Source organism: Staurois parvus, unplaced genomic scaffold (genome assembly GCF_062004578.1).
Source record: "Staurois parvus isolate SC_StPar_1 unplaced genomic scaffold, SC_StPar_1.0 ptg000021l, whole genome shotgun sequence".
Taxonomy (NCBI): domain Eukaryota; kingdom Metazoa; phylum Chordata; class Amphibia; order Anura; family Ranidae; genus Staurois; species Staurois parvus.
In genome coordinates, this window is record NW_028317817.1 from 12,239,311 (window position 1) to 12,265,222 (window position 25,912).

The 25,912-nt window shown below is 39.9% G+C and overlaps 1 protein-coding gene across 1 annotated transcript in view; it reads left to right on the forward strand.

The window, feature by feature from the left end:
* The window catches only part of THRB (thyroid hormone receptor beta), a 503,781-nt gene that overhangs the window by 105,565 nt on the left and 372,304 nt on the right, over positions 1 to 25,912 (forward strand). The window lies entirely within an intron of this gene.

The window sequence follows — 25,912 nt, forward strand, 5'->3', positions numbered from 1 at the left end:
CAATGAGGTTTGATTTTTCTTAAAGGCAAATAGACGGTTTGCTTTGCAGGGGAAGTTGCGCTTTGCATAGGAAGCTAGGGAGAATGTCACCAGCACACCGAGGATTACCAATATGGGTCCAGAAGTTTTAATAAATGATCACATAGCTACAGCAAGGCTCCTTTGCTGATTCTATTTGGTTCCAGCCAATGGTCGCTGCAACACCCACTTATACACACAGCCATTTTTAATGCAGGAACATGTGCATTTGGATTGTACACTTGCATAGGAGCTGCCTCAGAGCTTAGTGAATGTGGTAAAGTTTCACTGTGCAAAGAATACCCAATCATGTGCAAGGAAAATAAAAAACAGCATTTTTGCTTGCACATGATTGGATGATGGAAGTCAGCAGAGCTTCACTTCATTCACGAACCTCTGGACAAAATCCCTTGCAAAGTGAAGCTTTCATTTCAAATTGAACAGCCTATTTTCCTTTAGTAAATCAACCCAAAAGTTTTTCTTGAGTGATACACTCAAGGAAGACATAATTATAACATATAAATGAGAGAAGCCATTCTGCCAGCGGTGATATCCAAATCAGATGGAACCATTTTTAAGGGTTATGCGTGTAAAAACTGCTAATAAATAGTATATTAAATGCGTCTCTACCATATATTAGAACAAATGAGGAGGAAATAGGGTTTCAAAAGAGGGACAGTTGGAACATATTAGTTAACCAGTTTGCGACCGTCCTATAGCAGAACTACTGCTACAGGGTAGCAGGCATGCGCAAAATCACGTGTATATATACATGATTTTGCATTTTGGGTAGACGACACACAATGTACCCACATCGCCTCTACAGATGTAGATCACCGGGTCCCAGCCGAAGATTCCTCGCTGGCACCCGGCAATTGCCGAAGAACAGTGGCAGGGGAGAGGTCTGTGTGTAAACAACACAGATCTCTCCCCTGTCAGCACCGACATGCTGCTTTGTACTGCTCTGCAGAGCAAAGCAGCATGTTTCCTTAGTAAAACAGCACACAGTCAACTCTTTGATCACCCAGATCAACCCCTTCCTGCCCAGTGCCATTAGTACAGTGTCAGTGCTTTTTATTAGCATTGATCACTGTATTAGTGTCATTAGGATGCCAGTGACAGTTAAGTCAGTTCCCCCCAGTGTCAGAATGCCCATCACAGTCCAGCTATACATCACTGATCGCCGCCATTACTAGTATAAAAAAAAATTCCAGTATATATACCGCCATTTGTAGACGCTATAACGTTCACATAACCCAATTAATTTACACGTATTGGGTTTTTTTTTTAGCAAAGACATGGAGCAGAAGAAATTTTGGCCTAAATTTGCGACGGAATTTGATTATTACATTTTTTTTTACTGGACATGTTTTATAGCAAAAAGTCAAAAATATAATTTTTTTTTTTCAAAATTGTTGGTCTCATTTTTTGTTTATAGTGCAAAAAAAAAAATGCAGAGGTGATCAAATACCATCAAAAGAAAGCTTTGTTTGTGGTAAAAAAAAAGGGCATACATTTAATTTGGGTGCATGACGGCGCAATTGTCATTTAAAGTAACGCAGCACCATGTCGTAAAAAATGGCCTGGTCAGGAAGGGGGGTAATCCTCTGGAGGGCAAGTGGTTAATGTACAAACAGTAGGGGTTGCAGAATCAAAGTTTAGTGTGCAGTGACTGAAGTTTCATCATAAATATATAATAGGTAAAACATGGTAATTAAAGTGGAGTTTCACTCACTCTGTAAAAAATAAAAGTCAACAGCTACAAAAACAGCCACTCACCTGTCCCACGATCCCGCGTTGCCCCCACCGCAGCCCGTTTCACCGGCCATCCTGTATTCCAGGCGCCGGCATCTTCAGTGTGGGCACCCGGCTGTGACAGCTTGCAGCTTCTAAGCCGGGTGCCCACTGGGACCTGTCACATGTCCCACAAAACTTCGGGGAGGAAGCATAGGAGGACAACTTCTGTTTCCGATCACCTAGGCCAGGGGTCTGCAACCTTTAAGACATAAAGAGCCACTTGGACCCGTTTCCGAAGGGAAAAAAAAGACTGGGAGCCGCAAAACCATTGCAACATTTATAACAAATCCGACACTGCATATATTGCAAAAAGCACTCTGGTCATGAAGGGGGTTTAAGGGCCCAGTAAGCAAAGGGTTAATCAGGGCCACAGTGTATCTTCATAATCACAATCATAGCCTTAGGTCAGTGGTGGGCAACCTTTTTTTTCAACTGAGCCAAATCTCGCCAAAACCACGATTGAAATTTATTTTGACAGCCACATTTTTAAAACTGAAAATACATCCCCCATATAGTAATTCATCCCCCATAGTAATTCATCCCCCATATAGTAATTCATCCCCCATAGTAATTCATCCCCCATATAGTAATTCATCCCCCATATAGTAATTCATCCCCCATAGTAATTCATCCCCCACATAGTAATTCATCCCCCATAGTAATTCATCCCACATATAGTAATTCATCCCCCATATAGTAATTCTTCCCCCATAGTAATTCATCCCCCATATAGTAATTCATCCCCCATATAGTAATTCTTCCCCCATAGTAATTCATCCCCCATATAGTAATTCATCCCCCATAGTAATTCATCCCCCATATAGTAATTCATCCCCCATATAGTAATTCATCCCCCATATAGTAATTCATCCCCCATAGTAATTCATCCCCCACATAGTAATTCATCCCCCATAGTAATTCATCCCCCATAGTAATTCATCCCCCATATAGTAATTCATCCCCCATATAGTAATTCTTCCCCCATAGTAATTCATCCCCCATATAGTAATTCTTCCCCCATAGTAATTCATCCCCCATATAGTAATTCTTCCCCCATAGTAATTCATCCCCCACATAGTAATTCATTCCCCATAGTAATTCATCCCCCATAGTAATTCATCCCCCACATAGTAATTCATCCCCCACATAGTAATTCATCCCCCACACAGTAATTCATCCCCCACATAGTAATTCATCCCCCATATTGTCTCAATTCACTTACCTTTGCTCCGCGCATTCCTCTCGCTGTGTTCCCGCGCCGTTCTGGTCTTCAGGGCGGACTGAGAGAGGAGTTCGTCACTCTGCCCCGCCTACATCCTGGCTGCCCCACCTACATCCTGACAGCCAATGTTCCACGCTCCGCGGGCCGGATTTTTGAGGAGGGAGGGGAGCGGGCGCCCGGCACACAGAAGAGCCGCATGTGGCTCGCGATCTGCGGCTTGCCGACCACCTGGTGGGCAGTGTGCTCCGGAGCCGCAGCAAAGATGAAAAAGAGCCGCGGGTTGCCGACACCCGACCTAGGCAATCACAGCGGAAGTGGGAGCAGGTACCTTTCAAATTCGGGGGTACCCGCCCCCCGCTCCCAAAAGGTGCCAATCCTTAATGGGTAGCGGGGGACCAATCTTTAAAGTGGAACTTTCCCTTTTGGGTGGAACTCCGCTTTAAGGAGTTTGAATTGATCAAAATCCCACATCTATTAATATAGCGAATCTCTACAGGATTTAATAATTCTATATCTGAAAGCTGTGAGTTGAACACTTTCAGGTCCCTTCCTACTTCACTTGCCCTGCAACGAGCATTACTGAACAAGAGATCTTGAGCAGAATGGGAAGGATACACCCCTGTGGATTATCTTTTTGAATACTTTTACAAATATTAAAAAAAAGAAAGAGGGCACATTTTACATAAAGTGTGATTTATTTCATTTAGGATATAGTGGTGAGGGGTTAGAACCTGTCAGATTTTATTGCTGTGCTCAGAGGGAGATTTACTCTCCTATTTGGCAACCATTGTTACGTGATCTGAAAATTGGGTAAAATCTAAATATTTGATTTGTTACCAGAGCAGAAATAACACCAAAGAAGCATAAGAGGTGAATGCTTATAAGCACTGACCTGATATATTGAGAGGGGAATCTGAACCCAGGAGATAATCAGAGAAAACTGGCAAATTACAGGCAGTGTGAATTTCTAATTAGGCCTCATACACAAAGGACATTTGATTTTTCCCTTTTAGTCCTGGCAGGAAAAAGCTGCTTAAAGTGCCTAAAGCCGTGTACTGCACATGCATGTAGGCATGTCAAGTGTTTAATGGATTCTTATCACCAGAATATTAATTAATTCTGGCCATTGCAAAAAATTAACACTCAAGTGCTAAATGCATCTAGTATTTAAGCACGTGCAGGGGCAGACTGACCATTCAAGCAGTCGGGCACTGCCCGAGGGCCCAGGGTCAATAGGGGGCCCCATTAAATGCCCCTGGTACCTTTGTATAGGCTTTTTTGTGTGTGCTTTGAGTGTGGACAAGGAAACGGGCCCCATGATCCCCTGTTGATCCCCCTATGATCCCCCCCATGAGTTGTCAGTCCGCTCCTGAGCACGTGTAGACATGTTTACCTGTGTTAAGCGTTTTTTCTGCTCAAAAGCTCCTCTCTTGAATGTTCTGGTGATGTGTTTTTTTCTGGCTGTAAATGCTCCTTTTATATTATGCCTGTAAACACATATGCATGCAAGGACACATGCATTTACAAGTATTAAAAAAAAAGGCCAAACACCTGTAAAAGAGGTATTTTTTAAGCACCGTGTGCATGGACCCTTATTCTTTCATTTCAGTAAAACATTACCTAGGGAACATCAGTTTACTGTAAAAGTTCAGTCTTTACAGTTCATGTGTGAAAATTACGGTAGCAGGATAGAAACGTTAAAAAAATTGCAGATTAAGGTAGTGCAAGGAACTGTAATAAAGTGCAGAGTAGTGACCAAGGTAAAATCTGATTGGTAACTATGCGTTATTATAGTTTGAACATCATTGATTTTTGCCTTCTTATATTGTATATTAAATAGGTTGAATAAAGACACAAATCCATCTAGTTCAACCAATAAAATAAAACAAACAAATCGAAAACCTCAATCTATACAATCCTCTACTCACAGTTGATCCAAGGGAAGGCAAAATAAAACAATAAAGCATGATCCAATTTGCCCCAGCAGAGGAAAAACATTTCTTCCTGATCCCCCAGGAGGCAACCGGATCAACTACCCCTGGTGTTATTACCTAAAAATACTACTATTCAGTTATATCTGTATGCATCAAGCTCTTTTTTAAAACAATCTACTGGGCTAGCCAGAACTAGTTCATGAGGGAGTCTATTCCAGATTTTTACAGCTGTTACTGTGAAGAAGCCTTTCCATATGGGGAGGTTAAAACTTTTTATCCAGACATAAAGATTGCTTCCTTGTCCTCTGTACCTGAAAGTGAGCAATACTACACTAAGTTCACTATATGAACCACTTATGTATTTATACATGGTGATTATATCCCCTTTAATTTCCTCTTCTCAAGAAGAGTAAAAGTTATTCTAATTCAATTTAGCTAATCTTTCCTTGTAGCTTCACTCCTAAATGCCTCTTCTTAGAGTGATTGCCCTTCTCTGCATTTTCTCCAGTTCTTCAATACCTTTTTTTATGAAATTGAGCCCAAAAGTGAACTGCATATTACAAGTGAGGTATTACTAATGATTTGTACAGGGGCAAAATTATGTCTCTCTCTATGGAGTCTTTATTTGTTTTAATGCAAGAAAATATTTTGCTAGCTTTGGAAACTGGCAGCTTGGCATTGCATGCTAATATTAAGTTTCTGATCTACCAGAACACCCAGATCCTTCTCAACCATTGACTTCCCGATCTTTTCTCCTAGTATGTATAATGCATGTATGTTTTTAAACCCCAAGCACATAACTTTACATTTATCAATATTCAGCCTTATTTGCCACATAGTTGCCCAATTAAATAGTGCATTGAGGTTGACTTTTAAGTTGGAGGCATCTTGTAAGGATGTTAAACTACTACACAGCTTGGTGTCATCTGCAAACACAGAAATGGTACATTTAATCGCAAACTCTATATTATTTCTAAATAGCTTAAAAAGTAAGGGTGTCAAATACTGAACTTTGGGGTATACCACTAATAACAATAGACCATTCAGAGTATGAATAATTTGTCACTTATCTTTGAATACAGTTGTAGCGCTACCCTCTTGAGGGCTGCTGAGTTTTTGGTTCCCTCTAAGCTCTGCAAAGCAACATGCATTTTACACACTTTCATCCAAAGTCAGTAAACAGTCCATGAGATGGATTTTTGTTGTTTAATTTGGAGTTAACAAATTAGATGGGGTCTAGTTGTATATGGGATGCTCAATAGAACTGAACAACTTGGAGGACAATTTCTTAGACAAAAATGGCAAGAATCCAGCAAAAATCACAAAAGAACAAACGGTTCCTAGCTTTCTACTCCTTCAACAGTGGCACTTCCCTTCTGGCAGATTAGCACACAGTCTTTTGCAAGGAACATTTGGTCCCCTTAAATGAACCTCCTCAGACCCCAGATGAAAATTTCCTCATCCACCTGGCTGTCTTGAGAGTATCCCAGGGCAAGGGATTCTGAGACACGCAAAAAATGTAGTCCCAGGGAGAACTAGCTGGGTATTGTACCTGACTGTCCTCTCCCTCCTTTGGCCCAGGGGGTGTAGAAGTAATCAAACTATCCTGTTTCTTTAGCTTTAAAGGTTGAGGCTGCTTTCGGGCCTTATGTTGGGCTGGGTTCTTCCCTGCTGACAGGCTGTGTTTCTCCAGTAAACTGTGGGACAGTGGAGGTCTTTCTGTCCTACTTCAGCCTGTAGGCAGACTCCCCTCCACTGGGGCCCCCTCCCAGGCTCCAAACCAACAGCACTTCCTCACTCCATCATCCCCCCAACTCCCCTACTGACCAGGCTCCCTCATATTTAAGGGCTGACCTTGCCACCACACCAGGCCTCTTGTCTGGGGATTAGCCAGATTCCCCTAAGTATGCAGATCAGCCCCTCCTCACCTCCTGCCCACTGCTTCTAGAAACTTCTCCAAGTTTCTAGAGAGGGGGGGGGTATCAGAGGACTGACCTGCAGAGCCCTTCAGCCTTAACCTGAAATAACCTCTCTGACTCAATCTCAGGCTGACTCATACCCAGACTTCTTGCAAGCCTCTAACTATGCACATAAAACACTAGTCTTTTAGCCAGTTTTCCAACCATTTATAAACTGACTTTTCTAAGCCTGTAGACGTTAAAATGTATGGGGAACTGTGGCAAACGCTTATGCAAAATTAAAGTATACTATATCCATAGCCACTCCTTTGTCTATATTTTTCCTTGCTTCCTCTTAAAGAGAAATCAGATTTGCTTGACAACTTTGGCCTTTTGTGAATCCATGCTGACTATTGTTTAAAATTGTTTGTGTTATTTTAATAAACTCTCAAGTATCTTACCAACTGTAAAAGTTAAACTAACATATACAGTTGTGTTCAAAATAATAGCAGTCAGACATCACTAACCTGATCAATCACTGTTTTTGGTAGAAATGATATTTTTACATGGCAAATAATTTACTAGCAGGTGTAGTAGAGTAATAGAAATCCAACAGACCCAACAGTCATGACATGCATGCTGCTGATTCTGTGTAATTGAATCACTAATTGAAAGGGGCATGTTCAAAATAATAGCAGTGTGGAGTTCTATTAGTGAGGTCATTCATTCTTTGAAAATCAGGTGGCAATTATTGCCCTTATTTAAGGAAGGAAGGCAGCAAATGTTGTACATGCTGGTTACAGTGCATTTCTCTTTGAAATTCTGAGGAAAATGGGTCGTTCCAGACATTGTTCAGAAGAACAGCATACCTTGATTAAAAAGTTGATTGGAGAGGGGAAAACATAAAGAAGTGCAGAAAATGATAGGCTGCTCAGCTAAAATGATTGCAATGCTTTAAAATGGCAACCAAAACCTGAAAGACGTGGAAGAAAGCAAAAAACAACCATTCGAATGGATAGAAGAATAGCCAAAATGGCAAGAACTCAGCCAACAATCAGCTCCAGGAAGATCAAAGAAAGTCTAAAATTACCTGTGAGTACTGTTACAATTAGAAGACGCCTATGTGAAGCCAAGCTATCTGCAAGAAGCCCCCGCAAAGTCCCACTGTTGAAAAAAAGACGTGCTGAAGAGGTTACAATTTGCCAAAGAGCACATTGACTGGCCTAAAGAGAAATGGCGCAACATTTTGTGGACTGATGAAAGTAAGATTGTTCTTTTTGGGTCTGGTGGCTGGAGACAGTTTGTCAGACGACCCCCAAACACTGAATTCAAGCCACAGTACACTGTGAAGACAGTGAAGCATGGTTGCGCAAGCATCATGATATGGGGATGTTTCTCATACTATGGTGTTGGGCCTATTTATCGCATACCAGGGATCATGGATCAGTTTGAATACATCAGAATACTTGAAGTGGTCATGCTGCCTTATGCTGAAGAGGAAATGCCCTTGAAATGGGTGTTCCAACAAGACAACGACCCCAAACACACCAGTAAATGTGCAACATCTTGGTTCCAGACCAACAAGATTGACATTATGGAGTGGCCAGCCCAATCCCCGGATCTTAATTCAATAGAAAACTTGTGGGGTGACATCAAAAATACAGTTTCTGAGGCACTACCAAGAAATAGAGAAGAACTGTGGAATGTAGTCCAATCATCCTAGGCTGAAATACCTGTTCACAGGTGCCAGAAGTTGGTTGACTCCAACACAGATGTACAGCAGTTCTCAGAAACAGTGCTTATACAACTAAATATTCATTAAGTGATTCAAAGGAAAGCAAAATCTTCAAACATTTTTTAGTTTATATAGTGAATGTTTGAGTTCGTAAAGAAGAATACAAACACTGCTATTTTTTTGAACAGTCTAATATTCACTTTTCTTTAATTTTTTTAGAGGAACAACACAAATTTGATATATTTTTCTTCGTTTTGATTTGGAATGTGTTCCCAATGCATTTGTGTGTATGGAAATAAAAGCTATTAGAAGGATTTTGAGCTTTAGTCACTTTTTTCAACACACTGCTATTATTTTGAACACAACTGTGTATAAGGTGGAACGCATAAAGCATATAACATGAAATCGTGTTAAAAAGGTATAAATATACATATATATCAGAGCAACCAATATGGTATTAAACAAAAAATCCTTCCAGTATAAATCTGTATATCAGTGATGTGATACTAGTAATCATGGCAAATCGTGTTCGGTTCTACACAGTGCTCTGGAATCCAGTGTGCAATCCACCACCACTATGTTCCTTCCAAACAATGGCTTCTGACATGGACTACAACAAAATGGCGCCCGGTAATTACAGGTGCGCCTTGCAGGCTATTCAAGCAGTGTTGGCGCCTGGTGATTGCAGGTGTGCAGTGCCATATAGTGATATAATGTAGGAATTTACAGATTTATACTGGAAGGACGTTTTTGTTTAATACCATATTGGGTGCACTGATATATATATATATGTATACCTTTTTGACACAATTTCACTTTATATGCTTTATGCGCTGCACCTTATATATATGTTAGTTTATTAAGATTTCTTGTCACTATCTCTGGTTCTAGCTGCTCCTACTGGTAAAGTGCTCTCCATTGGCATTTTGAGATTATGTAAAATTTAAACTAACTGGTCTGTAGTTAATTGGTAAAGACTTTGAGTATGTTTTACATATAGGCACCACATTGGTCTTATGCCAATCCAGTGGCACTCTGCCAGCCATTAAAGAGTCTCTAGAAATAAAAAACAGTGGCTTTGAAATAACAGAGCTCAACTCTTTGAGGAAACTTGGGTGTAAATTATTTGGTTCAGGTGTTTCACTTTTATTTTGTTTACATTTTCTGGACCACAAAGTTGTCTGGACTACAGAACTTCAATTAACTTCCACCCATTTCTGCCCCTCAGCATTTTCATTCATTAATTTCTAAGGGCTCTTGGAACATGTAGTTCCAATGGTGCATGCCAAAGTCAATAGGGACTGTCAATATTAATAAAAGTTTATTCTTGCTACAGTAACAAGGTAGGAGGAAAAAAGGTAATGATGGAACATGCTGTAGAGTGGGCAAAGGAGGTTGGGTAATGACTAGACATATTGTTTAACTAATCCAAGATTAGTCATTATTGTTAAGATACTGTACATTCAACATGCACTACTGCCAAATGGCCATTTTATTGTCTCTTTAAATGTCCCTCATGTAGCCTTCATATCTAAATCTATATAAATAAATATACTATTTAACTGTCAAAGTCCTTTTATATTGCACTAAATTTTCATCAATCTAACAGATTTTTGCATTGGTTATTTTTAAACTCCAATATAAAAAAAGAAAGAAAAACTAGCAGTGAAAAGAAAGCTCCATTGGGCTTCGGTGATTATTCTTGTCCTTTAAAGCATCATGTTCTGTACGTGGCAGTGGTGTTCTCTTTGTATAAATATTCTGTGCTAAATGTGTCCCTCCTACCTATCTCAGAATGTTGGGAGGTATGACAAGTCAGCCAATTCTGTCCTGCCTGCCTTTTTATATTGCTTGGCTCATATTGTCCAATTTATATAAATAAACTTTCAGTATTTGTATCCCTTTGTTTACTACAGGCTTTGAGAACAGCATTTGACAATGCAAATGAAATGGAGCCATTTGTATGAACCATTTTTTGGACCCAATTTCAGGGTCTGTCTGATGGTCAGAGTAAGAAGTGTTAGTGACATTAAAAGGGAAAGTGCAGAGGCTGAACTCCAAATATCAGTGTTTAAATGGTAAGTTCAGCTTTCTTAACATGTAAAGCCTAGTACACGTGATCAGAAAATAGGACAAAAAATACCGCTTTCGATAATCTGATCATTGGTATACAGTTTTTGCACAAAATTATTAAAAGGGACGAACATTAATTTTTTTTCGTACGATTCCAGATTGTACAGGTTTAGTTTAATCAGTACAGTATTCACCCGAAAAAAATCAGAACATTAAGAACACGCATGTTCAGAAATGAAAGAATACATTACAATACAATACAATACATTACATCACTTCCGAAGCTGTACTCTGTCATATGAGAATTTTCATAAATTTAGTAACCTCTCAATTTTCCATATGAGACTAGCATGCACCAAAAAAAAAGGACACTCATCTGTCCGATATTCTCATCGTGTGTACCAGGCTTTACATGTTACACCCATATTCAGGGTGTAACATGTTACTGTAGGATTGACCGGTTTTGGTAGTGTGCTACTTTTTGTATTTCTTCATTTGTCTCTGAGTTCTTACAGGCGGTATTGCAAGGGCAGCACAATAAGTGCAAGGTAAATTTAAAAAAAAATGTTTGCTTGCACATGATTGGCTAATGGAAGTCAGCAGAGCTCACCAGATGACATAATGTTGGTAAACATCTGCATAAGTGTCATGAGAACAAAAAAATCAACTAATCAAAAAATGTGGGGGGAGGGGAATCTTAGAAATTTTTTATATTTATACTGTGTGTTGTAAGTTATAGAAAAAAGAATTTTGTCTGACAGTAAAATGGTTAAACCATAGCCAACTGTTTGTGTGCACAATGTTCCAGGAGTGTAGCAGATTTGGGTGGAGTGGATGATTACTCATGTAGTTCAGAGGAACACAGCTTTTTTATCGAGTATAAATACTGTAGTTTAACATTTTTGCATTTTTTTACATTTACTGCTGATGAATGAAAGAAGACCATCTCCCAAACTACAATTGTATGTTTTGGAAAACATTGGGGGCAGTGCTCGGATTTAAAATTGTCTTTTCTGCCTCAGATATTAAAGTCCAACTCCAGATTTTTTTATTTTTTTTTCCTTTTTAGGCCTCATGCACACAGGGCGTAAAAACGCTCTTGGCAGCAAAGTTTTGGCAGAAAAAATACCTGACGCTTGTCTAATGCGTTTACAAGCATCAAGCACTTGGGTTTTAATTCATTTAATTGGCCAGAGTAATAATTTATTCTGGCCATTAAAATGAATTTACACTTATGCGTTAAATGTGCCTAATGTTAACACACGTTTAGGCATGTTTATACACGGCAAGTGCTTTTTTCTGCCAAAATGCTGCTGCTCTTGGACACATTAGTCCTGGGGGGTTTTTTCTGCTGGTAAATGCTACTTCTACTAAAAGTTTCTAAAAGTCTATGAGTGCATGAACACATAGGATAACACAGAGGGGCATTTGGAAGCTGTAAAAAAAATGCCTGGCGCCCCTATAAGTGGCTGCATAAAAAAAACAATGTGTATATCAATTATGTTCCAGAGACATAGAGGCTAAACTATAAGATTTCAGAATGTTCACACAATAAAAGGTGTTAAGTAAATGATTGCATCTCATGTTTCTCTGCTAAGAAAATATAATATATATTTGATCGTGATGTTATTTTGCAATGGGTCATTACTGTGAATTTTGCTTGGACCCATTTGCATATACAACACGATTCTAACAGTATTCTGTTGCATTTAGAAGAGCATTAGAATTGGAGCCCGATCAAGTCTTCTGATGCTGTAAATGAGTAGAGAGTTAAAGTGTATCTAAAATTAAAAACAAAAATATATTTTCTTTTCAATGTGGGTAATATACAGGTGAAACTCGAAAAATTAGAATATCGTGCAAACGTTCATTTATTTCAATAATGCAACTTAAAAGGTGAAACTAATATATGAGATAGACTCATTACATGCAAAGCAAGATAATTCAAGCCGTGATTTGTCATAATTGTGATGATTATGGCTTACAGCTCATGAAAACCCCAAATCCACAATCTCAGAAAATTAGAATATTGTGAAAAGGTGCAATATTCTAGGCTCAAAGTGTCCCACTCTAATCAGCTAATTAAGCCAGAACACCTGCAAAGGGTTCCTGAGCCTTTAAATGGTCTCTCAGTCTGGTTCAGTAGGAATCACAATCATGGGAAAGACTGCTGACCTGACAGTTGTGCAGAAAACCATCATTGACACCCTCCATAAGGAGAGAAAGCCTCAAAAGGAAATTGCAAAAGAAGTTGGATGTTCCCAAAGTGCTGTATCAAAGCACATTAATAGAAAGTTATGTGGAAGGGAAAAGTGTGGAAGAAAAAGGTGCACAAGCAGCAGGGATGACCGCAGCCTGGAGAGGATTGTCAGGAAAAGGCCATTCAAAAGTGTTGGGGACTTTCACAAGGAGTGGACTGAGGCTGGAGTCAGTGCATCAAGAGCCACCACAGACAGACAGATGCTGGACATGGGCTTCAATTGTCATATTCCTCTTGTCAAGCTGCTCCTGAACAACAAACAACGTCAGAAGCGTCTTACCTGGGCTAAAGAAAAACAGACCTGGTCTTTTGCTCAGTGGTCCAAAGTCCTCTTTTCTGATAAGAGACATGAAACTGAACAATGCAGAAGAGCTGAAGGCCGCTATTGAAGCATCCTGTTCTTCCATAACACGTCAGCAGTGCCACAGGCTGATAGCTTCCATGCCATGCTGCATTGAGGCAGTAATTGCTTCAAAAGGGGCCCAAACCAAGTACTGAGTACATATGTATGCTCATACTTTACAGAGGTCCGATATTGTTCTATGTGCAATCCTTGTTTTATTGATTGCATGTAATATTCTAATTTTCTGAGATTGTGGATTTGGGGTTTTCATGAGCTGTAAGCCATAATCATCACAATTATGACAAATCACGGCTTGAACTATCTTGCTTTGCATGTAATGAGTCTATCTCATATATTAGTTTCACCTTTTAAGTTGCATTACTGAAATAAATGAACTTTTGCACGATATTCTAATTCTTCGAGTTTCACCTGTAGGTCCATAGCAATCTCATTTACATTACGGATAAAGACTTTGTATGTAAAACAAATGGTCTGCTGTCTACCTCATGTTTTAAAACTGGGTGCCTTTACTTGCAGCTCTAGTAATCAGTCCTCTGTGTTGGTGGGCATTGAAAAAAATGCAATTTTTTCCTCTTTATTAACTACTTGGGGACCACCCATCTGTAATGAACTGTGGATGGGCGACCCGCACAAGCAAAGCAAAGTATCAGTATGTCACTGCCTGCTTCCAGGTTTTGGGTGCGCCCCCTGCAAGAGCCTGGCAGCTAGTTCTCACCAATGATTTATAGCCAAGAGCTGCTGATCGGCTGTGAACAATCATGGCCCAGAGCTCTGTGTTGGCAGCCAACACAGAGATCTGTACAGAGGGAATGATCTCTCTGTGTCTAATCCCTGAAAAGGAATGAGAAACTTAAAAATCATTAGTAAAAACTAAAACACAGCACACTTTACACATATTACACATAGTTAGGGACACATTTAACCCCTTGATCACCCTAGATTTTCACCTTTTCCCAGTCAGTGTCATTAGTACAGTGACAGTGTGCCGTATCATAGATCACTGTATTAATGTCACTGGTGATGCCAGTGGCAGTTAGTTGCCACCATTGTCAGTTAGTGGCAGATTTCCTGCCGCACTATCACCGTCCGATATCACCGAATATCACCATCGCAGACCCAATAGAAGCCACTGATCACTGCCATTAGTAGTATAAAAACAATTTCAGTGTATATATACCATAGTTTGTATGCGCTATAACATTCATGCATACCAATCAATATACACTTATTAACATTTTTTTTATCAAAGACGTAGCAAAAAACATTTATGAATTTATGAAGAAATTAGATTTTTTAAAATATTTTTATTGGATATGTTTTATAGCAGAAAGTAAAATATATTGTTTTCTTTTTCAATGTTTTCTGTCTTTTTTTTCCATTTATATATATATATATTTATATATATATTATATATAATGTATTATAATATATTATAATATATTATATTCCGCAAATCTATCTCTCTACCCCTCACCTCACCCCTTCAATCTCCACCCGTATCACAAGCCTACTGAGCGACATATCGGATTTGATGTCACTTCACTTCCTCAAACTAAATCTTTCCAAAACTGAGCTCCTAGTTTTCCCCCCAGCCCGCGCCCCCCCCCCCCCCCCCCGATTTCTCCATCAAGACCAACACCACCATCAGTCCCTCCCCTCAAGCCAGAGTACTAGGTGTCATCCTAGACTCCAATCTGTCATTCCAACCCCAGGTCCATTCGCTGACAAACTCATGTAGACTCCACCTCCGTAACATCTCCAAGATGCGGCCGTTCCTATCCCCGGAAACTACAAAGCAACTCATTCACTCCCTCATTATATCACGCCTCGACTACTGTAACTCCCTCCTCATTGGCTTACCTCACCGCAGGCTATCCCCGCTTCAGTCTATCTTGAATGCTGCGTCCAGACTCATCCACCTTACTCACCGCTCCATATCCACCACCGCTCTCTGCCACTCCCTCCATTGGCTTCCGATTGTGCAACAGATAAAATTCAAAATGCTAACATTGACATATAAAGCTGTTCATAATACTGCCCCAAACTACATCACCGATCTGGTATCCAAATACCACCCAAAACGTACTCTCCTACTCTCTAGTTCCCTGGTCTCCTCCCATGCCCGTCTCCAGGACTTCTCCAGAGCTTCCCCCATCCTCTGGAACTCCCTACCCCAATCCATCAGACTATCACCTACTCTCCTCACCTTTAGGTGCACTCTGAAAACCTATCTCTTCAGGGAAGCCTACCACGCACTCAGCTAATTACTGAACTCCTCCACTCTTCCTACCACTCTATCCCCCACAGCTATCTCCTCCTGTGCCACCATCCCCTCCCTCCTAGATTGTAAGCTCCAAGGAGCAGGGCCCTCGACCCCCTCGTGTATTGAATCGTATTGTTACTGTACTGTCTCGTGTATTGTCTCCCATTATAATGTACAGAGCTGAGCAAACTGTTGGCGCTATATAAATCCTGTATAATAATAATAATAATAATAATAATATCGTGAAATATAAAAAACCCAGAGGTGATCAAATACCACCAAAAGAAAGCTAAATTTGTGTGAACAAAAATGATATAAATTTTGTTTGGGTACAGCATTGCATGAATGTGCAATTACCAGTGAAAATAGCACAGTGATAAAAAGCAAAAAATGGCCTGGTCATGAAGGGAGTAACATCTTCCAGAGCTTAAATGGTTAAAATGGCCCCAAAAGACCCAATGACATTTAATTTCTGAAAGTTTTTTTTTTCTTATTCTTTTTTTACTTTTAGGTTTGGGTAGAGATCAGGAGGGTTAGCACTTCAGTCATAATGTGATCAATGTATTGTGTTTCCCATGTGATTTCCGCTTTCTGTCCTTGTGAAGTCTTGACAGGCTGTCATTGGGCCAGAAGGTGAGCGCAAATCTCCCACTGAGGACACAGATGGCAAAGAAAACTTAACAGAGATTCTCTCTCTTTTAAACTCTGCTATCAATTCAAGGCTGACACAAACCCTACATATACTAGGCTCTGTCGTCAGAAGGATCAAGCATCTGTCTCTTAGGTCTTGTTTACACTTGCGGTCAGTGGACAGTAAAAACAGGCAGCTGAGCTGTGGGTTTATGCACCATCCCCTCCAAAACTAACACAGCTACCAGATGGGGGATGTACACATGCAGCAGCCGAGAAGCCTTGCTTCAGGGTTGTGGAAAAAAATTATACCCGCATCCCGTACTGCCTGCCAAACGTGACCCATTTTAATTAATACATGGGGTGCAGGCTTTACAGGGTTAAAACAGGATGGCCATCTGTGAAACGGCATCTTAAAATTGGTCCACCATGGTAATCTCCAATCACTTAGAAGCAACTCAAACAAGCCTTGGACCATCTTGTGAATGCATTGCTTATAAATATGATCCCACTGCCAATTTAAGTTTAAGGCATACAAGAAAGCCTCTTGTCTGTAGTGTGGTAGATGCTAATGTTGTGGAAAATCAGATTTCTTTTTTTCAATTTTTCTCTTCAAAATATTTGCTAGGTGTGATTGTGCAAACCCTGGCTATGATAAACTGACCTCAGATTTATAAATCTGTTAGTTGGCGTTCTCTCTCTGACTTAGTGAATGGGCAAGCTGGTCCCAGTGGAGAAGACACTGTGTTTTTGAAAGAAGATGGGAACATGCTGTTAGCTCTGAGTCTCTTTCCAAATTTGTTTAGGGGCCTAAACTGAAACACTTACCAGTGATATTCTTGTGTATATCCAAAAGATAAGCGAAACTCAACCATTTTATGGGGTTTTGTAAGGAAATTCAATATACCCATTTGATTGTATCACTTCCTTGTTATGTTGTAAACCGCTGCGTAAACTAAAAAAGCTGTGCTATATAAATTCCCACAACTGTACCACAACTAAATTAAAATAGCAAGGTCAACCACGCATTGTTCCCACACCCAATGTTGGAGTAAGATCAAGCCTAATGCAGCACTCCAACATGATCAAACCCAGACACGTCCATCGGATTGTCAGACAGAAGCGTGATTATTCAATCCAGAGAACACGTCTCCACTGCTCTAGAGTCCAGTGGCAGCTTGCTTTACACCACTGCATCCGACACTTTGCATTGCACTTGGTGATGTAAGGCCTAGATGCAGCTGCTTGACCATGCAAACCCATTCCATGAAGTTCTCTATGCACTGTTGTGCTAATCTGAAGGCCACACAAAGTTTGGAGGTCTTTAGCTATTGACTCTGCAGACAGTTGGTGACCTCTGCGCACTGTGCGCTTCAGCATGCACTGACCCCGCTCTGTCATTTTACGGGTCCTACCACTTCGTGGCTGAGTTGCTGTTGTTCCCAGTTGCTTCCACTTTGTTATAATATCACTAACAGTTGGCCGTGGAATATTTAGTAGCAAGGACATTTCAAAGATGGACTTATTGCACAGGTGGCAACCTATCACGGTACCACAGTTGAATTTACTGAGCTCCTGAGAGCGACCCATTCTTTCAAAAATGTTTGTAGAAGCAGTCTGCATGCCTAGGTGCTTGGTTTTATACACCTGTGGCCATCTAGGTGATTGGAACACCTGAATCCAATGATTTAAAGGGTTTTCCCAATACTTTTGGCAATATAGTGTGTGTGTGTGTGTGTGTATATATATATATATATATATATATATATATATATAAATAGCTCATCAATTGGCGCTTGTCATCACTGATATGAAACCAAATTTTGCCATGTTTGCCATGCCATGTAATCAAAAGATCTTATTCACAGTTTTGTAGTGGGTCACAGTAACGAGCATGATACTGCAACATTTTCATGTGTAATGAGTTGCGGTGCCATTAAATTTGAATGTAGGCTGTGCAGCTCCAATGCACATGCATTGCAGCACATCACGACCCCACAAAAATGTACTACCATTCTTTACCAAAAATAGTGCATGTCCATCTTTTTTGGATGATGTGGTGCTTTGTCAGTCTAGTCATTTCAATGGGTTGTCTTAATGCAGTATGCATTTACTTAATGCACTTTACCATGCAAAAAAATGCAGTTTACAAACAGCACAAAGAGTGAATTTATACTTTTTTTTTTAGATACCACTTGGAAATTAACTTGGTAATTTGTTATTGATGTAAACCTTTTACTACTAGAGGAGAAGAGTGTGGTTCATGATTGCTGGGTCCAGACAGTAGTAGTTCTTCTTGGAGATGGTGACTTTCATATGAATGGGACCTCCTGTAGATGGTGGGTTCTCTTTTCAAGGTGCAATTAAAAAAATATTTCTAGTGGAGCTTCAAAAACCAATAATCCAATACACAGCAGTCTGTCTATGGAGAAAAGTGAAGCAACTATTTTCTCCTCCCTGTCTGCCTTGCTATATCATTTGCTTTCAATGGATTCTGTAGGCGTCAAGATCTAGCTTTCTTATTTAATAACTATTATCCCTTCATTATGATTTTAATAATGAGGTGGAAATGCTTAAGTAGTGTAATAAGTGCAAAATGACAAAGACTCACAAATAAACATGAGCTGCACATTGTCTGTTGTCCTGACATCTATCTGGGGACTTATTTTTAAACTATGCTTCTTGGCACCGAATATCAGGAACTATTGCCAGTGATGTAATGTCTGAAGTTAAGGGATTGTGTTTTTCTACCGCTGTCGTCTTTGACATAACTATTATTTTCATATTCCTGAACCAAATCGATGTAACAGAGTAAATACAGTTGAAAGAGAATGTTTATGAGCCATTTGGATTTACTTGGAGTTTTGGATAAATAGTTGATAAAATGTGGCTAGATTTTCATCTAATCAGAAAATGACATGATGCCCATGATGACCAACCAGGCTTCATCTTTTATTCTCTGTCAAGGAAAGTTATTGTCCTGCAACTCACTTTTTCACCATTTTCTTCTTTCTTCTCAACATGGAAAGAATTTCAGCCAATGTCTAATGAAACAGACAAAATTCTCTCCAGGGGCAGCCCTGTTGGCACCCTCCAGCCTGATATCCTATGCTTGAGAAATCAAAGGTGCCTTTTGAAGGTGGAAATTTATTGGCTGAACATTGCCTGTGTCCTGTCAAATATAGGCACTTAGAATACAATAGCCGAATCAAGAGCTTCATCCATCCAGGCTGTTTGGCATGGATGGAGGAATCTGTTGGATTTAAAATCTAGGTGTGTATGGCCAGCTTTAGTGAGATGCTGTGGCATAACCTAAAGAGGCCTATTTACACTGGGAAATTCAGAAATATTAAGTGACGTGAATTGGTCTAAAATTCCTTTTGCTTACTGTGGAGGCTTGCTCAACAGTGGAACTCACAAAATTGTTTAAATCTCTGTCCTGCCTTACAGTATTGAATTTGTCTGGAAACTGAAGTTACGCTTTAAACTTTTGCCCAAGATAGATGGCAGGAAAAGGTTATGATTAATTGGAGTTGATTTACTGAGGCCAAATAGACTGTTCATTTTGCAAGGCAAGTTGCACTTAGCAAGGGAATTTTCCCCAGAGCTTAGTGAATTATGTGAATCTCTGTTGACTTCCATCATCCAACCAATGTGCAAGCACATGTTTGGCTGTTCTTGGGTGCAAACTGATACTTCTCCTTCACTAAGATCTGGGGCAAATTTAGTGGCAAAGTGAACAGCGTATTTGCCTTTCGTAAATCAATCCTAATATGTACCTATACCTACATGTATGCTTTGTTCAGAGGTGGTTTTCATAATCCTATTGCTACCAGATTCTGACCACAAAAAGAAAAAGAGAAACCCAGAACAGGTATTCCCATAGCCCTGACAATTTAGGCAGAACTTTACATATTGTACGTTCACATCAGCCCCTGCCTTCAGTGAGCTTACAGTCTAAGGTACTTACCTCACCTTTAATATTACACATACTATGACCAATTTAGACAGAAATTGATTAACCTACCATCATGTCTTTGTAGTGTGGGAGGAAACCCACACAAGCACAGGGAGAACATGCAAATTCAATGCAAGTGATGTTCTGGTTGGGATTCAAACTGAAGACCTTAGTGCTGCAATGCGGATATGCTAGCCACTAAGCCACCATGTATGTATACATGTTTTGTCACCTAGACCAATGGAGGGCCCGGAGGGTATTTGAGTGTTTAAACTCTCTGTAATTGAAGCATTGGGTGGGTATTGTCACCGAATATTGAAAGTCTGTGTTTGGAAGAAATTGGGTGTTGGCCAGAAATAATTCATTTTGCCAGTCTGTATTTTATAGTGGATGGACTTTTGAAACATTTAAAAATATTTGGATATTATTAGTCCTTGTATTCTCCATTTGTCTCTTTTAGGTTCTCTAGTTCCTTTTGCATATACGTAAGCACAGTGGGCCATGGCTTGATTGGCCTTCAAGAGCTCGGCTGACTTTAGTATGCTTGTCTGGTCTTTGGATCGATCATTTGTCTTCTTTGTGCTCCAGTACAGTTACCTTGTTTGTAAGAAAAGACTCTGATTTGCATTTAGCTGGTTGTGGTTTTTAAATAAGTACTTAAATAAGTAAGAAAGAAAAGAGCCATTATATTTCATCTAGTAAACATTCAGAATTTACTTCCATGTTTCATTACATGCAAAAATGTTCTGAGAACTTCTGTCACAATAATAATAGTTTACATTTATACCATCTCCAATTTTTAATTTCTGGAGCAGTAATTCTTTTGTGATGCTAAATAAATCATTGTTATCAGCGTTCTGACTGGTTACAACTGACAGCAAAGCATAGAAGGATCTAACAAGAATCCACTCATCTGGTGTGACTGTGGTAGGAGAGGACATGAAAGTCCACAGGTCATTTGTAATACATAGTTGCCAAAAGGCTTGGGTTCTGGAAACCAGAGGAGTTTGAGTTAAAGTGAACCTGTCACTCCACTTTATTATATTCCAAAAAAGTAATCTATCATCAAGCAAAATAAGTTTTCTTTGCAGGCTGCTGTTGTCTAACTAAAAATGTATGCTCTGGTTCCACGGCAGTCACTGCTCTCGACAGATGCTCAACACGTGCTTTACTGCTACAGGATTAGTACAGAATGTCAGGGAAATGATTAGGTACAATTAGAATATTTAGTTTGACAATAGGTTCTTGTTAAGATATAGATGTGTAGATTGGGTCAGGCTAAGATTTATTGGGGGACGAGCAATTATTACTTGTGCAATTTACTCAAGAATTTTGGCAAGCATACATCAGTTTTCTCATGGGGAAGCACATAGGCCAAACCTACCACAATTCCAGTTAATATGTTTTATTAGCTTTGGGCAAAATCTACCATAATTCCAGCTATGTGTCCTTTTGTTTTATATCTTATCGGAAGCTACAGCAGTAAAAATGGAACTATGAGCAATATCAAAAAAGAAATGCATTATATGCTGAAGTCTGTCCCCTAGTACTAACACATCAGTCTGGGGTTTTTTTTTGCTTTTTCCCTGTAACATAGTTTTATTACTTGTTGCTTTTGCCAGTAGAGCCATTATTTTTCCATTTCATTTAACAGGTTGACAATGCTGTTCATTCTGCAGTGAAATCGTGTAGCAGTGCTGTCACCCTGTGGAGTCTTAGATGGATATGTACTTTTGAATTGACTTTAAATAAGTGGCAAAAAAATTACAGCCCAACTCTAGCAAATGCCTTTTAGGTAATTGTAGCAATTAGTTTTTTCTTCGGAAAAAAGGTATAGACCATATGAATTAATACTTGCCATAATAAATGTCCATGGTAGCGTTATATGGTTTGTCCCAACCCCTGTAACTGTCACTTTTGCTGGACAGTCCAGGCTGCATATATAGTATATGTAAAAAAAAATATTAAAAAAAAACCTTTGAAATAAAAAAAAATTCATATACTGAATGCTATCATTACAGCTATTAACCCCATATAGTTACTATAAAACATTATTTTTCATTATAGCCGTCTTTTAATTTGATCAATAACTGATGTAGCCATTTGTATTTTAAACCGCGAAGGTAGCATCGAAAGCAACAGAAATTGTTTGAACTATAAACAGAAGAGCTACAATTAGCTTACAAGACAGTTGTGCCCTACAGATAGCTCTTAATGCAGGGAGCAGCGCTGCTGTCAGATTACATGCTATAAATTATAATGTAGGTGGTAATAAAACAGATATTTGTTTGCTCAGATCTTTGTAAGCATGAGGACATTATGTGTAATCCTTCTTAATAACGTTAGAGCATAACGTGAAAGCAAGTAGAAATTCCCACCGTGTACATTTAAGCTAATTGCTGACGTGATATTTATGAAATTAATGAATGTCTAGACAGAGCTTTTAGCACTGCCCATTACACCCCAAGAAAATTACAGGAAATCCCATCTTTATGACAAGTACGGGAATTTATCACTGTGAATAAAATATTAACAATTTATTATGCAGAGGTCACTACATTAACCCATTAAACATAAATTAATTTTGAAATGAAAGAAATCATCAGTCATACAACAGTGTTTTTAGTTTTATACCAACTTTATAGATATCCACCAATATTGAATACATAAAAGTCTAACCAAACAAGCCTACCACAGTGGGCCTGATTTATTGATGGGATTGTGTACAAACAACCATGTGCAACTAACATGGAGCCATAGGCTGCAGCATATACTGTATATGTGAGATTGGCTAACCAGTGTGGTTTGCTATGAAAGGTACAAGCTAGCATCCAAACATAGACCAGATAAGCTGTGTGTGTCAAAAAAGTGAAGTGATGGAAATGTCAAACTGATGTTGACATTATTCAAGTAAAACTATAGACAAAACTTTTTTTTTTTCATTGTGGAGTAAAGGAGGGTTATAACACCTGTCATTTTTTGCCATCTGTATCCCTTTGGGTAAATTAACTTTCACTTTTTGTGCCATAGCCAAAGCAGGAAGTGAGTGGAAATCCCAGCAAGTTATGGAATCCCTTGGGGTACCTCAGGTCACCAGATCTAGTGTCTTCCTCTTTATTAATTATCTGGGGACAACCCAATAATTTGGGATTTTCTTTTACATTCAGTTTCAATAATAATGGTAAACATGACAAAAAGAGAGGATGAATCTTCGTAATGTGGACAAAGACGGGAATTTCTAATCCATCTCTACTCTGTCCAAAATTAAAAAAAAGTTTTGCCTTTATTAAATATTTACACAGAAATTAAAGAAGTATCCAGCTTGCTGGATTTCATGCACTGATGCTTCTTGCTTGGAATAGTGATCCAAGTGATAAATAACTGTGTATTTGTTGCCTTTTCTATTATGACAGCATAGCATGTGCATTTTTGACTTGCTGTTTAGTTGGATGCATGACATTTACTTACCTAGCCAGTCATTGATGACTTGTGTAGGAATGCTGAAGAAGTAGCAGGAGAGGTGCAGAAAGCATAGGTTCACATCAGGGGCGGACTGACCATTTTGGAACTCGGCACTGCCCAAGGGCCCGGGGTCAATAGGGGGCCCCATGAGATGCTCCTGGTACCTTTCATAGGCTTTTTTGGGTGTGATTTGAGTGTGGGCGAGGCCCCATGATCCCCTATTGCCCAAGGGCCCCATGAGTTGTCAGTCCGCCCCTGGTTCACATAATATGTGTTGTAGGTTCTCAGGTACAGCTTTCTCTCCAGCTAGGAGAAAAGTCAACACCACAGTATTGATATCATAAAACACAACTCCAAATCTCCGGAAGCTAGCAGTCACACAGTAATTCTTTAGATGATTGCACACTAAAAATATACAGCCATGAGGTTTTAGGTACAGAAGGGACAATGTTAATTTTCAGGGGGAAGTCAAGACAAATTGTATTTTTTTTAGAGTGCTTCTTATGCACAGTTAACATTTCTAGATCTTATCTATAGTATAGCAAATCCTTACTTTCTGAGTTTATCATGCTGATCCCATAGTAACTTTTATAGGAGTAGAAGTCCGAGAAACAGCTCTTGGCTCCTCATCTTCTCAGTGTGCCTATCATGACACACCTATGGACTTGATCCCGAACTGTGCTGCCTGCGTCCATAAACAGAGACAGTATGGCTCAGCCCCGTCCCCCATTTATAGGATTTGACTGGCAGCAGTGGGAGCCAATGGACAAGCCTTAGCCAAGCCTGTGAGAGCGGGGAGAAGGGAGAGAGCTACTACAAACCGGCACCGCTCTGGATTGAGTGAAGGTAAGTATTAGGGGGTAGAGGGGGCAATACTAATACCTTTTAGTATACCATTTTTCAACTTAAGGTAGGGGTTATGCTTTAACCACTTGCCTGTAGGGCACTTATACTCCCTTCCTGCCTAGGCCAGTTTTCAGCTTTCAGTGCTGTCACATTTTGAATGACAATTGCTCGGTCATAAAAATATTAAATTTTTATGATTTTTTTGAGACAGATAGAGCTTTCTTTTGGTGGTATTTAATCACCTCTGGGTTTTTTATTTTTTGCTAAACAAACCAAAAACAACTGCAAATTTTGAAGAAAAAAAAAAATTTCTTAGTTTTTGTTATAACACTTTGTAAATAAGTGATTTTTCTCCTTCACTGATGTACGCTAATGAGGCTGCAGTGATGGGCACTGATAAGGTGCACTGATGGGCACTGATAGGTGGCACTGGGCACTGATGAGGAGGCACTAGTAGGTGGCACTGATGGGCATTGACGGGCATCACTGGGCACTGAAAGGCAGCACTCATATGGCACTGATAGGCGGTACTGATAGATGGCACTGATAGGTGGCGCTGACTGGCACTGATAGATGGCACTGACTGGCACTGTTAGGTGGCACTGACTGGCACTGTTAGGCGGCACTGATAGGCAGCACTGACTGGCACTGATAGGTGGCACTGACTGGCATTGATAGGTGGCACTGACTGGCACTGATAGTTGGCATTGAAAGGCAACTCAGATAGGCACTGCTATGTGGCATTGATGTGCACTGGTAGGCACTGATATGTGGCATTGATGAGGCACTGATGGGCACTGGCAGGTGGCATTGATGAGCCCTGACAGCTGGCATTGATGGGCACTGACAGGTGGCACTGCTGGGGTTACACTGATCATCAGGGCACACTGATCATTGGTGCCCTGATGATCAGTGTACATGTCCCCTCTAAGGAATGCCAATTACTGGCTCTCCTCTTCTCTCAAGCTGTCAGCATGACAGCTCGTGAGGAGAGAAATTCCGATAACCGGAATTTCCCTATTTACATGCGATTAGCTGTGATTGGACACAGCTGATCACATGACCGAGCTGACATCTTCGGCTCTTTCCATTGTTCGGTGATCCGCTGTGTCCGAGGGACACAGCTTACCACCGATCGCTGACCGGAGCCGCGCATGCACGGTTAGAGTGGGATGACGTCATATGATGTTCTCCCAGAACTGCCTTGCGCCCATCATTACCTTATATGGCGAGCGGGGGGCGGTTAAGGTAAAACAATGTTTAGAACCACTTTAACTCTGAATTGATGACATAAAGTGTTGCCTTTGGAAAATTTTGGGTACCGAAGTTTGTAGCTGTTTAATGGGCAGGTACAACTGTTCGCGGTCTTTAACTAATCTTTAGGCTTAAAATGATTTTTTTATCGTGTGCAAAAAAACACAAAAATGGCTTTGGCTACAAATGGATAAAGAA